Below are 15,900 nucleotides of genomic sequence, written 5' to 3' on the forward strand. Positions count from 1 at the left end.
GTCGCCAGCTGAAGAATTGAGGGATCTGACAATTCAATCGAGAAGCGAACAGATCTATGGAAAAGGGTCCCCATAGAAAGTTGATTTGGAGGAAGACCTGGCGATCGAGTGACCAATTGCTGTTGTCGATTAGGTATTACCGTATTGGACAGTCCTGGAAGATACTCCGCCTTGAGGACAATATTCCTGTCCAGACAGAAAGGCCAAAGCTCTTTGGCAATGTCTGCCAAAGGCTTCGATCTTTTGCCTCCTAGGCGATTTATGTACTGAACTGCCGAAATGTTGTCCATTTTCAATAGGATGCAACAATGAGACTTGTCTCTCGCGAAAATCTTGAGCGCAAAGAAGCCTGCAAGAAGTTCCAGACAATTGATGTGAAGAGAAGTTTCTTCCTCTGACCATTTGCCCCCTGTAGAGGAATGACCGCAACGGGCTGCCCAACCCAACTGACTGGCGTCTGACTCCATGATGAGATCTGGAAGGGAATTGAAAATAGTTTTTCCGTTCCATTCCTGTATGTAATGTAGCCACCATAAAAGCTCCTCTTTGGTTTCCGAATTTAAAGTTATCTCGTCTGAGTAGGCCAAGCCCTATCTTAGGTGTTGAGCCTTGAGACGTTGTAAGGCTCTGTAATGGAGAGGAGCTGGAAATATTGCTTGGATTGAGGCTGAAAGAAGACCCACTACACGGGCTATGCTCCTCAGGGATACCAAATCCTTGTTCAGGATGGACCGAATCTCTTTCCGTATTAGAGATAATTTCATGTTGGGGAGACTTAGAAGGGCCGCACGTGAGTCTATTGTAAAGCCCAAAAATTCTACCTCCTTTGTAGGGGTTATAACGGATTTCTTTACATTGATTAGAAGTGATAAGGTCCATTGAGAATAAAGATTGATTAGATGAGCCATGATAAGGATGTCGTCCAGATAGATTATAAGACGAACACCTCTGCTCCTCAATGTCGCCACCACTGGTTTTAAAAGCTTTGTAAAGCACCAGGGGGCCGACGATAGACCGAAGGAAGACTCTGAAACTGCCATTTCTGGCCTTCCCAAAGGAATTTATGGACAAAAGATCCCTTAAAGTATGGATACCTTCCATCTTGAAGTGTTGGTATTTCACGAAGTAATTTAGTTCTCTCAGATTTATTACAGGCCTGTGGCTGCCATCCTTCTTTTTTACTAAAAAGAGGTTGCTGAGAAAACCCTGAGAGTGGTAGGGTACTGGGCAAATAGCCCCTTTTGAATATAATTCCATCACTTCTGCGTTCACTAGACTGTAATCTTCTCGAGAGAAGAAAATGGGGTGGGGAAGACATTTCTGGACTGGAGTTTGCAAAAATTCTATTTGGCAGCCTGTTATGGTGTTCAGAATCCAGGCATCTGATGTGATCATTTGCCAGGCTAGGGAAAAATACCCTAGTCTTCCCCCTAATGGAATTTGGGAAGAAAGGGGATTCATTACACTTACCTGTAGAAGCTTGCGATCTGGGGTAGTCTCGATGCCCTCTTGCTCTCCATGGTCTGCCTCTTGTAAGGAAGAAGGGAGAGTTCTGGTATGAAGTCGATCCCTGGTAGTTTCTGTCAGTATTGAAGGGACCTTTATAAGACTGTGTCTCTTGACCTTGACGGCCGGGGAAGCGGCCCCTTCCTTTCCCGGCCTTACCAAAAACCTTTCTCTGGAACACTTTTTTCAGGGAAGTCTGCTCTTTGTCAAGGGACGAGAACAGCCCTACATATTTGGAGATCTCCTTGATTAAAGAGTCCCCAAAGAGGAGACCCTCAGATTTGTATTCCGGTTCTGTATTGGCTAGGTGCATTAATTGGGGATAAAGTTTCAGGAGGATAGCTCTATGCCTTTCGCAGCAGAAGGTCGCATTTACACCTCCAAACATGCAAATCGCTCTTTGAGCCCATCCTCGCATGGTTTCCACATTGATGGGTTGGCCAGAAGATGCAGCTTCTTCGGACAAATCAACAATCTTGGTGAGGGGCCCCAAGAGGTCAAGGAATTTATCCTGACAAAATTTGAATGAACGGTCTATCCCTTTTTTGGGATTACTGCCCGCTTTTTGTAAGTACCTGGCAATAATCGGGTCCAACTCAGGAGTCTGGGAGATTTTATTTGGAAGAGTGGGCCTTGGACATTCAGCTTTCATTTTATTTCTGGCTGATTTGTCCAGAGGTTTCCTGAGCCAGGCACAAAGGTATTCGGATACCTGAGGCTGGGGCTCCCATTCCCCAGAGCGGGGGTGCTTGATATTATCAGGGTCAAAAAATGGGAGCCCTTTACTATCCAAGACTACAGGGGCAGATTTCTCAGCATTTATTTAAGAGGAATCCTGATGATCAGATAAATCCTCATATTCAGAATCAGAAGCTGAAATGATTACACTCTCCTCATCAGAGGACCCTTGACTGGAGGAGGTATTGTAGCAATCTGGCTTGAGACACTTAGAGGCTCTTTTAACCCGCTTAACAATGATCTCCTCGCGGGACGAGGGTATGTGGTGCTTACCTTTAAATGTGCTACCTTTAGAAGGTGCAAAAGACGAGTGTCCCTGAACTTCCTGGCGTAAAGCCGCTACTGTAGATGGATGAAGATCGGTTTTACAGTGGCGTCTCTTATGAGAACGCTTGCCAGATTTTTTAAAGCCTTTAGCCAAGCCCGAGGTGGAGTCCTCCGCCGACCAAAAAATGTCGGACGGGGTAGAAGGGTGCTTCTTTTTGGAAGCAGTAGTGTGTGACACTGCCATAATTACTGACTTAGCAATAGAATCCTGTATAGAACCCATAGCTGTTTGAACAGCTAAATTGACAGATTTAGTCACAGAATTGTCAACCACATTTCTAATGTGTTCATCTAAGGCATAATGAAAATCCTTATCCCCTGAGGGAAAGGCAAAGAGAGGGGACTGTGTAGTATTATTCTCCTCAGTCATAATTACCTACTATTTGTTGGCTGTATTAACAACAAATACATGCAGATAAAACTAATGGTGTTAATAATTAGTAATTATAAGTAATTATAATTAAATACTATGCCCAGAGTCCCCTGACAGGGAGATAAGAGAATACAGTGTTCGCTGTGACAGGACGCTCTCCGCTGAGACACTGACAGCCGCAGCAGCGCCTGAGAGAAGATTAGCACAGGAGCGCGAAGTCTCGCGATACCTGACGAGATCGCGTCAGAAACGAGGATAAACTGCCTAGTAACAGGAGCAGCCTCGCGAAAGTGAGGGAAAAGATGCGATAATGCGATTGAACCCGGAGATGGGATAACTACATGAACCACGGTAAGGGAATGATACAGGAAGGAAAATGAAATACAAGAAGCAAGGGGCCGCGGCAGTGAGGGAAAAAATACATGCAGGAAAAACTGACTGCACAGCAATATGAATAAGGGTATAACCGAATAAGGTAAATTGAATAGGAATGAATATATATTGCAATAAGGGAAACACAATGTACATATATGCAAAACCACAAATGTAGACTTGTCAGACACTATATAAGCAGAGCAGCAAAGAAAGAGGGAGCGACAGAGCTATCTGGACCTTATATTACCTGTGCTGGATGCTGATTGGTGGACTAGTTACCTGAGAGCACTCCTGTTACCACTTGAAAGTTTTTTCTGCTGTTATTTTAACTGTTTGTTTACTGCTATTTGAGCAAGTAAAGAAATAATGGCATAATAGGAGCCTCTTTGTCTTGTAATAAAATTAAGTTTATTTAGTTTTGAAAAAAGAAGGCTTAGGGGAGACCTAATAACTATGTATAAATATATCAGGGGGCCGTACAGAGATCTCTCCCATGATCTATTTGTACCCAGGACTGTATCTATAACAAGGGGACATCCTCTACGTCTTGAGGAAAGAAGGTTTCTACACCAGCAGCACAGACGGGGGTTCTTTACTGTAAGAGCAATGAAACTGTGGAATTCTCTCCCGGAGGAGGTGCTCATGGGGAACTCTGTAAAAGAGTTCAAAAGCGGTCTGGATGCTTTTTTTTGGAGAAAAATAACATCACCCGTTATGTAAACTAGATTTATAGGGACAGAGGGGGACATGTATCAAAGATTTTACCCCTGTTTTGTGTGTATTTTTTTGCGCAAAATTTTGCGCAAGCGCTTTTTTTCCCCCATTTTTTTGCGCACGTTTTGGTAGAGCATGTCGTCCAGATGTGGCCTAATCAGGGTACATTGGAGTGACATCTATAGTACACATGGATTTATTACCTGCGTTCTTTTCCTTTGCACCAAAAATTTTGACGCAAGTGCGTCTTTTTCCCCGTAAATATAAGCCAACTTTAACTGCACGTAGCGAAATCCTTTCTATTTCTGAAGGAAAGTTCTACTAAGGAACCACCAGAATGTTATCACTTTCCGATCTCAATTCCTCATTTGGTTTGCTTTATATTGCTTTTTACTCCTTGGTTATTCCAAAGCACTTTTAAAATAATTTGCATATAGAACATTTGTTTACAGTTCAGTTATTCATTAGATCACTTGTATATTGATATTGTTATTTTATGATCCAACAATTTAAACATTTACTTAGGAAATGTTTGATAACTTATCATTGAACAAGCTCCGTCACATTAAAATAGCTTTGTAATCCACTTAACACTGTAGATCATTCTCCTTTTATTTTTAAAATTTACTGCTTTCCGTTATACTTTTCCCCAGCGCCCCGTAAGATGGTGGCTATCACTGATAGCCAGCCATCTTACCATTTGACCATCTGGGCATGCTGGAAGTTGTAGTTTTGCAACATCTGGAGGGCCACAGTTTGGAGACCACTGTATAATGGTCTCCAATCTGTGCTCTTCCAGATGTTCCAAAATTACAAATCTCAGCATGCCCACTCTCTCGAGGCATGCTGGGAGTTGTAGTTCTGTAACATCTTGAAGACCACAGATTGGAGACCATTATACAGTGGTCTACAAACTGTGGACCTCCAGCTGTTGCAAAACTACAACTCCCAGCATGCCCAGACTGCCCAAGCATGCTGGGAGTTGTAGTTCGTCAACATCTGACCCTTCAGATATTGCCGAAATACAACTTCCAGCATGTCTGGCCATGCTGGGAATTATAGTTTTGCAACAGCTGGAGGCACATTAGTTGGGAAATATTGTTGGTTTCCTAACTCTTTTTCCCAACGCGTGTGCCTCCAGCTTTGCCTGCAAATTATAAAACCCAGCATGCACTGACAGACCATGCATGCTGGGAATTGAAGTTGTGCAACAGCTGGAGGCCCACTGGTTTGGAAACACTAAGTTAAGTAAAAAACTTTCAAGTGTTTTGCAACCAGTGTGCCTTCAGCTGTTGCATAACTACAACCCTCAGCATGCATGGACTGCCAAAGGGCATGCTGGGAGTTGTAGCAGTATGCCTCCAGCTGTTGCATAACTACAAGTTCCAGCATGTCTTTCTGCTGTCACTGCATGCTGAGATTTGAAGTTTTTGCAACAGCTGAAGGCACACTTATTGTGAAACACTGAGTCTGTTTCCGTGTTTCGCAACCAGTGTGCCTCCAGCTGTTGCAAAACTACAACTCCCAGCATGCACGGACAGCCAAAGGGCATGCTCGGAGTTGTAGTTTTGCAACAGCTGGATGTTTCCCCCCCCCTCTCTCCAATGTGAATGGACAGGGTACACTCACATGGGCGGAGGTTTACAGGGAGTGCTGCAAGATTGAGATGCAGCAAACTCGCTGTCAACCCCCGCCCGAGTGACTGTACCCTAAAAACACTACACTACACTTAAATAAAATAAGTAAAAAACACTATATATACACATACCGCTACACAGCCCCCCTCCCCTCCCCAATAAATATGAACAACGTCTGGTACGGCACTGTTTCCAAAATGGAGCCTCCAGCTGTTGCAAAATAACAACTCCCAGTATTGCCGAACAGCCATTGACTGTCCAGGCATGTTGGGAGTTTTGCAACAGCTGGAGGCACCCTGTTTGGGAAACACTGGCATAGAATACCCCTATGTTCACCCCTATGCAAAACCCTAATTTAGGCCTCAAATGCGCATGGCGCTCTCACTTTGGAGCCCTGTCGTATTTCAAGGCAACATTTTAGGGTCACATATGGGGTATCGCCGTACTCGGGAGAAATTGCCTTACAGATTTTGGGGGGCTTTTTCTCCTTTTACCCATTATGAAAAGGAACAGTTGGAGTCTACACCAGTATGTTAGTGTATAAAAATAAAATTATTTACACTGACATGCAGGTGTTGCCGCATACTTTACATTTTCACAAGAGGTAAATGGGAAAAAAGATGTCACAGATGTTAAATGAAGAATAAGGACATTGGTATAATTGATGTGTTATAATTGGGTGCAAAAAGTGGTATTATTGTGAGAATAAAACTCTACATAATGAAGAAAAAAATTCTAAAACTAATAACGAGGACACACTTACTGTTTATGTGCAGATACACTGCAGACAAAGCTCCTACTAAATAGAGCTGCGGTGTAAATTTATGCTCTGAGGAGAATTCTAAATTTAAACGCAATTCAAGAAAGTAGCTGCACAAGAATGATAAATTTAACGCAGCTGCACCAAATTTACACAACAGGCAGAGGGGTAAAAAACTTCTATTATACACTGGAAATGATACATGTCCCCCAGAAGGTTGATCCAGGGATTTATTCTGACTGCCATATTTGGAGTTGGGAAGCAATTTTTACCTCTAGTATGAGGTTTTTTCTGCCTTCCTCTGGATCAACTCAGTAGGGACTTATTAGGGATATAGGTTGAACTTGATGGACTCTGGTCTTTTTTTGACCTTATGAACTATGTAACTATGTGGCATGCAAACCCGACAGCATGTTTATTTTGTGGGGAAACACCGAGTTAATTTACCAGACTAACTCAGTGTTTCTCCACCAGTGTGCCTCCAGATGTTGCAAAACTACAACTCTCAGCATTCACAGTCTGTCAGTGCATGCTGGGAGTTGTAGTTTTACAACTACTTGAGGCACGTGGGTTGGAAAACACTGAGTTAGTCTGTTACCTAACTTGGTGTTTCCGCACCAGTGTACCTCCAGCTGTTGCAGAACTACAACTCTCAGCATGCACTGACAGGCCGTGCATGCAGGGAGTTGTAGTTTTGCCACAGCTGGAGGCACACTGTTGGGGAAACACCAAGTTAGGTAGCAGACTAACTTAGTGTTTCCCCACCAGCGTGCCTCCAGCTGTTGCAAAACTACAACTCTCAGCATGCACAGTCTGTCAGTGCATGTTGGGAGTTGTAGTTTTGCAACAACTGGAGGCACACGGGTTGGAAAACACTGAGTTAGTCTGTCTCAGTGTTTCCCACCAGTGTGCCTCCAGTTGTGGCAAAACTACAACTCCCATCATGTATTTACCGCCAAATGGAATGTTGGGAGTTGTAGTTATGCAACAGCTGGAGGCGCACAATTACAACTCCCAGCATGCCTTATACAGCCCTTTTCTGTCCGTGCATGCTGGGAGTTGTAGTTATGCAAAGTCTTGAGGGCCACAGTTTAAAGACCACTGCACAGTGATCTCCAAACTGTGGCCCTCCAGATACTGCAAAACTACAAATACGGCTATCTGGGCATGCTGGGAGTTGTAGTTTTGCAAGATCTGGAGGGCCACAGTTTAATGACTGCTGCACAGTGATCTCCAAATTGTGGTCCTTCAGATCTTCCAGCCACTCACTGAATTGCCACTGATGCATCACGCCCGCCGAGGTCGCAGGTAAGCCTTTCATGGGTGGGCAGAGTGGGGGAAGGGATTTTTAAGCCCCCCGCCCCGATCTACGATTGGTCAGTCGCTCCTGACCGATCAATGGCAGGGATTGGAGGGGTGGCAACCCTGCCACCTCTCTCCTATCCTTCATGGTGATATGTGCAGATCACCCTTATTTTCTGGGCCTTTGGGTTACCAGAGACCTGGTTGGCCCCCAAAAAATGTGATTTGCCGTGATAATGGGCGTGATAATGGGTCTCAGGACCCCTCCATGCAATGTGCCTGGATGCTGATAGATATAAACTGTCATCCTGTTCCAATCACCGCCCGGTGGCAGGTCCTTAAGTACAGTGACGCAAGGGCATACTTGTATGCTCTTCGTCCCCAACAGGTTAATATTGTTCCGCAAACACCTTCAGTACTCATTGTGCTGTCATCCATGCCATGCAAAAAGTGTGTTGAAGTTACACGTATCTAGACTGTAGTGTTATAAGGTTATGGTGCATTTGATATTGTTCCGCAATCACCTTCAGTACTCATTTTGCTGTATCCTCTGCCACCCAAAAAGCGTTCAAAGCATTTAAACTTAGATTTGACAAGTAGATTGGTAAAAATTCATCCAAAAAAGATAATTGTAACAAAAAAAAACTAAAAAAAATTACTTGGTGGACAGGGTAGAGGGCAGAAGACCCCCGCCATGTTCTCTGCCAGTAAGAATGTTCGTTGCAGTACTAGTACAGTACTTATATATCATCAAGGAAAACAGTGGCATTGGCAATGATTCCTCTGATATTTCTTTTTGAGCAGATGCTGACGGCGATGATGGAGGAGACTACATGTCTTGATGGCAGCAGTATGGATGTTCTCCTTGAGGAGGAGTTGGATGAGGAGGTAGTAGGACCTAAGGAGGAGAATTTGGAGATGGACTCTATGAAAGAGACACTGATGAGGATGAGGAGAAGCAAGACCAACCTTGGCAGTATGTGACAGAGGTGGAACAAGCTGGGCTCTCATAAAAGCTGGCTAGGATGGCTAGGTGTATGCTTTCCTTCTTGAACAATAAAAAGCTTATTGTGGGCTTGAAGGGAAGAGAAGAGCACTGGATAGCCACACTCTTAGACCCACGGTATAAAACCAAAATGGGGGAATGTTTCTCACCTACCTCAGAAGTGCCCTTTCTCTGACAGACACCAGCACCCAGGCACCAGAGCCCAGACCCCATGGACTTCTGGCTCACCAGATTAGATCCTTGTTCAGAACTTGCCCAGGTTTGCTGGCCAAATTCAAATAGATTTCTTTTGGAAACCTGCTACTTCTAGCCAGGCCTGCGGTTACTTTTGCAAACACCCTGCAGCCAGCCAGGGCTGCTGGTCAAATTCAAATTAATATTTTTAGAAACCTGCTGAGCGGGGGTCCAGCCTCTGCGCTCCACAGAGTCAACACTGCACTACCTCTGTGTAATGGCAGTGGTGAAATGGATCCTCTGAACCTGTGTGGATGATGGTGTGGGCTGTACCAGGCAGTTGAGTCTAAGGTGCCACTGGTTTTCACCAGAGCCCTCCCCAAAGCAGGATGGACTTGCAGTGGTAGGCGGCACCCAGGTCGCTACCCCTGATATGACTCGTCCACACAGGCTATCGAGGTGTAACAAGATACAGGAAGGAAGAGGCAAACTTCTAGTCGGGGACATGCTGGAAGGTCAGGACAGGCGGCACTGGAGCGTGGCCAGGGAACGGAGCTGAAGGAACTGTTACACGGAATAGCAGAACACACAGGAGGTACACTTTCTCTAAGGCATCAAGGCACAAAGATCCGGCAAGGTGAAACAGTAAGTGCTGACACTTATAGTGTCAGCGAGCAGCAGTAACCAATTAAGGTCATACTGGCTCTTTAAATCACAGAGAGCTGGCACGCATGCCCTAGAGGGCAGGTACACACACGCCGGCAACCTGGGAAAGCGGAGGAAGCAGGAGGTGAGTAACGGCCCGGCATTCACATGCATTTGCATCCCGCATTGCGAACGGCGGCACCACAGAGGAGGACAGGGCAGGAGGGCACTGCGGCCAGCATGTCCAGCTGGAGCGCTAGTTGTAACACTCTGCTAGCATAATTCAAATTGATTGCAGTTGCTTTTGCAAACACCCTGTGGCCAGCCAGGGCTGCTGTCCAAATTCAAATTGATTTGTTTTGGAAACACTTTAAAACGTCTTGAATAAATTCCTAACAGTGTTTAAAAGGTGTTTTGAGTTGTTAGGCAGTGTTATGAACATGCTTAGGGGCTTATTTCATTGCCAGTTTGCGAATTCCGAATAGTTCAGGGAGTCCGGCGAACCAAAGTTTTTAAAAGTTTTCTCAACTCTAATAGGTAGGTAGCCATAAAGGTAGGTAAGTAGCTATGAAGACAGGTATCCAAAGAGAAACAGCACTCCCTTGAGCTCAATATCTGTGGGTGCACGCAGAACCAGACCTTGGTCAGGGGTCCCAATTCACAGAAAGTTCATATAAATCCGCAGCACACAGGTCCAATATGGTGAAAAAGAAAAAACTTTATTCCATATTGTGAATGTCATGCAACAACGTTTCTGCTGGCTCTCCTAGCCTTTCTCAAGCTCATACAAGTGTTCCAAATCACCCATTTTATAATGGCAACAATTACAAAGTCAATTACAAAAAAATCTGTGAAAAACATAAAATACACAAAGTAAGGTATACATCATACAATCCATAGTATACATAAACACGTGCTCAATATAACCATATATAATATTCACCTACATAGTGAAGTGATAACACATCGTTCTACTATATCCTTAACCCCTTCCCGCAGACTGTCATATATAAACGCCGGGTTGTGCAGTGCGTTCGCACATCCCGACGTTTATAAATGACACTCAGTTAACCCGGCGATGCACAGCATCGCACGGGTTAACTGGCAGAAGTCCCGCTGTTTCCAGCAGGGGACAACTTCTGCTTCACCCCCCAGGACCATCCATTGATGGTCCTGGTCAGCGATCACTGTGATTGGTCCCTGTGGACCAATCACAGTGATCTGGGGTGAAAGTTCAGATCCCCCGCACTGCCCGCCCCTGGAAGTCGGGCAGAACGGGGGACGATGGCTGCGGGGGCTCGCGGGGACCTGCGGCATTCGGGGGGAACAGGAGGGGACCGGCGGCCTTACCCGAACCAGCGGCGGGACCGGCCACGTGGACGAGCAGCAACGGGACCGGCAGGTGAGTATATGGTCCTCAGAAGCAGCAGTGAAGATCTTCACTGCTGCTTCTAGGAGTCTGAAAACTACAACTCCCAGCATGCCTAGACAGCCTTTGGCTGTCTGGGCATGCTGGGAGTTGTAGTTTTGCAACATCTGGAGGGCCCCAGTTTGGAGACCATTGTATAATGGTCTCCAATCTGTGCTCTTCCAGCTGTTGCAAAACTACAACTCCCAGCATGCACTGACTGTCCAGGCATGCTGGGAGTTTTAGTTCAGCAACATCTGGCCCTTCAGATGTTGCCGAACTACAACTCCCAGCATGCCCTTCAGCTGTCTGTGCATGCTGGGAGTTGTAGTTTTGCAACAACTGGAGACACACTGGGTGGGAAACATTGTCTGTTTCTAACTCAGTGTTTCCTAACCTGTGTGCCTCCAGCTGTTGCAAAACTATAACTCCCAGCATGCACAAACAGACCATGCATGCTGGGAGTTGTGGTTTTGCAACAGCTGGTGCACCCCCCCCCCCCCCCCCTGTGAATGTACAGGGTACATTCACATGGGCGAGGCTTTTACAGTGGGTTTCTCGCTGCAAGTTTGAGATGCAGCAAATTTTGCGCTGGGAAACTCGCTGTAATCCCCCGCCCATGTGACTGTACCCTAAAAACTCTACACTACACTACAGTAACACAAAATAAAATAAAAAGTTAAAAACACTACATATACACATACCCCTACACAGCCCCCCTCCCCCAATAAGAACGTCCGGTACACCACTGTTTCCAAAGCAGAGCCTCCAGCTGTTGAAAAACAACAACTCCCAGTATTGCCGGACAGCCGTTGACTGTCCAGGCATGCTGGGAGTTTTGCAACAGCTGGAGGCTACCTGTTTGGGAATCACTGGCGTAGAATACCCCTATGTCCACCCCTACGCAAATCCCTAATTTAGGCCTCAAATGCACATGGCGCTCTCACTTTGGAGCCCTGTCGTATTTCAAGGCAACAGTTTAGGGTCACATATGGGGTATCGCCGTACTCAGGAGAAATTGCCTAACAATGTTTGGTGGGTATTTTCTTCTTTAACCCTTCATGAAAAGGAAATGTTGGGGTCTACACCAGAATGTTAGTGTAAAAATGTTTAATTTTTTACACTAACATGCTGATGTTGCCCTATACTTTACATTTTCACAAGAGGTAAAAGGGAAAAAAAGCCCCCCAAAAATTGTAACGCAATTTCTCCCGACTACGGAGATACTCCATATGTGGGCGCAAAGTGCTCTGGGGGCGCACAACAAGGCCCAGAAGGGAGAGCGCACCATGTACATTTGAGGTGATTTGCACAGGGGTGGCTGATTGTTACAGCGGTTTTGACAAACACAAAAAAAATAAAACCCCACATGTGACCCCATTTCAGAAACGACACCCCTCACGGAATGTAATGAGGGGTGCAGTGAGAATTTACCCCCCACAGGTGTCTGACGGATCTTTGGAACAGTGGTCCGTGGAAATGAAAACGTGTACAGCCCACTGTTCCAAAGATCTGTCAGACACCAGTGGGGGGCAAATGCTCACTGTACCCCTTGTTACGTTCCTCAAGGGGTCTAGTTTCCAAAATGGTATGCCATGTGGGGGTTATTTTGCTGTCCTTTCACCATAGGGGCTTCCTAAATGTGACATGCTCCCTGAGCAAAATTTGCTCTCAAAAAGCCAAATATGACTCTTTCTCTTCTGAGCATTGTAGTTCGCCCATAGTGCACTTCAGGTCAACTTATGGGGTACCTCCATACTCAGAAGAGATGGGGTTACAAATTTTGGGCGGTATTTTCTGCTATTAACCCTTGCAAAAATGTGAAATTTGGGGGGAAACACACATTTTAGTGGGAATTTTTTTTAATTTTTTTACATATGCAAAAGTCGTGAAACACCTGTGGGGTATTAAGGCTCACTTTATTCCTTGTTACGTTCCTCAAGGGGTCTAGTTTCCAAAATGGTATGCCATGTGTTTTTTTGCTGTTCTGGCACCATAGGGGCTTCCTAAATGAGACATGCCCCCCGAGCAAAATTTGCTCTCAAAAAGCCAAATATGACTCCTTCTCTTCTGAGCATTGTAGTTCGCCCGTAGTGTACTTCAGGTCCACTTATGGGGTACCTCCATACTCAGAAGAGAAGGGGTTACAAATATTGGGGGGGGTATTTCCTGCTATTAACCCTTGGAAAAATGTGAAATTTGGGGGGAAACACACATTTTAGTGAAAAAAAATATTTTTTTTTTTACATATGCAAAAGTCGTGAAACACCTGTGGGGTAATAAGGCTCACTTTATTCCTTGTTATGTTCCTCAAGGGGTCTAGTTTCCAAAATGGTATGCCATGTGAGGGTTTTTTGCTGTTCTGGCACCATAGGGGCTTCCTAAATGCAACATGCCCCCCAAAAACCATTTCAGAAAAACGTACTCTCCAAAATCCCCTTGTCGCTCCTTCCCTTCTGAACCCTCTACTGCGCCCGCCGGACACTTTACATAGACATATGAGGTATGTGCTTACTCAAGAGAAATTGGGCTACAAATATAAGTATACATTTTCTCCTTTTACCCCTTGTAAAAATTCAAAAATTGGGTCTACAAGAACATGCGAGTGTAAAAAATGAAGATTGTGAATTTTCTCCTTCACTTTGCTGCTATTCCTGTGAAACACCTAAAGGGTTAAAATGATGATTGAATGTCATTTTGAATACTTTGGGGGGTGCAGTTTTTATAATGGGGTCTTTTGTGGGGTATTTCTAATATGAAGACCCTTCAAATCCACTTCAAACATGAGCTGGTCCATGAAAAATAGTGAGTTTGAAAATTTTGTGAAAAATTGGAAAATTGTTGCTGAACTTTGAAGCCCTCTGGTGTCTTCCAAAAGTAAAAACTCGTCAATTTTATGATGCAAACATAAAGTAGACATATTGTTTATGTGAATAAAAAATTTTTTTATTTGTAATATACATTTTCCTTACAAGCAGAGAGCTTCAAAGTTAGCAAAATGCAAAATTTTCAAATTTTTCATCAAATTTTGGGATTTTTCACAAGGAAAGGATGCAAGTTACCACAAAAATTTACCACCATGTTAAAGTAGAATATGTCATGAAAAAACAATCTCGGAATCAGAATGATAACTAAAAGCATTCCAGAGTTATTAATGTTTCAAGTGACAGTGGTCAGATGTGCAAAAAACGCTCTGGTCCTTAAGGCTAAAATGGGCTTGGTCCTGAAGGGGTTAATAAGGTTCTGATTGCAGTCTCAGAACATATGTGCACGTGTATTAAAAACAATTAAAATCAATACTTGCAGGCTATAAGGGAATCCCACTCACCGCTATGTATATGTAAATCAGTGTGGAGGTATTCTACGGCGCATATGCGCCGGAAATGTGTAGTTTCAGAACGAGGGTTGGGAGTGCGGAAGTTGCCATAGGTATACCAGCAGCTGCGTACCACTCATGTACGTCACGCTGTGCACGCGCACAGTCGGCCCGGCCATGATTTTCATGCGGACAGCGCCGGCATCACCATGGCAACTCAACTTCACCAATATACAAAAGGTCATTCTTAACAAAAAATAGATAAAGACAATAAAGATTGACAAATAATAAAAGAAAAAAAGAAAAATAATAAAAGAAATAAAATCAAATCAGGGCTGCCCAGATTTGAACTCACAGTACTTGTGGTGGCACCACATTCATTCACTCCTCTCCTTCTGCTCTGTGTTATTCAGGAAACCACAGTCAGGCACAATGAAGTGTCCGGCCTTGGTTCGAATGTGGTCCTGTCCATGCCGAAATCCATAGTCTGAGGACTTCAGCAAGTCCTGGCCACTAGTGTGCACAGAGCCCTACAGAGAATTGGAGATTTAACCCATATCTGGGGATAATATTGCACTCAGTACACCGGCTTATGTCCACAAATCAAATAAAGTCATAATGAATAAATGATGTAAAAGTAAAATTAAAAATTGAAAATGAAATAACATAAAAAAATAACATAAAACAATAAAAAATGTTTTTTTTTTTTTTTAAAGAATAAGATTGAAGGTGAGAAAAATGAAAGTAATCCAATAGTCAGAGGCTACTGATGATAGTCGTGAGGTGCACTCCCATGTCCCCTCTGAAACATATACACATGCAAAAAATATGAATAATAATCACAATTTATTAGATCAAAGCAAAACAATATGTCTTGTGTTCAGTGAGTGACGAAGTATTCCCATATGGCCTCTGCAAGACAAAGGAAGAGAGAAAGATTATTAGTTATTATGTCTTTAACAGTAAAGATGTATATAGCACACTTGTAATAACCACTCTGATGCTAGTTAGTCCCCACCCTCAGGCTGAAGCATAGGGTACCTCATCTCCCAACCACCCTCTGTGGTGTTTTAAATTCAACGTTCAATCCAGAAGGTTTTAAGGTGTTCAGATCATAGATCCATTTCAGTTCCAGTCTCTTGAGTCGGCCCTGTCTATCCCCACCTCGTCTCATGGGTGGCACATGGTCAATGACCATGAACCTCAGGTCTCTTTCACCATGGTTCAGTTCAGTGAAATGTTTAGATACTGGGAGATCCAGTTTCTTTTTGCGAATCGTATATCTGTGTTGATCTAGTCTTGTCTTGAGGTCCCATGTGGTCTCCCCAACATACAGGAGACCACATGGGCACCACAAGACATAGACCACATGGGATGTGTTACATGTTAGGTAACATCTGATTGGGTAAGATTTTCCCGTGGCCAGATGTGTGAATCTCTCACCTTTACACAAATGTCAAGATTTGAGGACTGTCACGTCTATGTATCCCACCACTCCAGGTATATCCTGGAGTGGTGGAGATACATAGATGATGTGTTTCTTATTTGGACTGGTGGATTAACTGAATTACTATTGTTTCAGGAATACCTTAACAGCAGGGACACAGGAATACGCTTTA

Source organism: Hyla sarda, chromosome 3 (assembly GCF_029499605.1).
Source record: "Hyla sarda isolate aHylSar1 chromosome 3, aHylSar1.hap1, whole genome shotgun sequence".
NCBI classification, from domain to species: Eukaryota; Metazoa; Chordata; class Amphibia; order Anura; family Hylidae; genus Hyla; species Hyla sarda.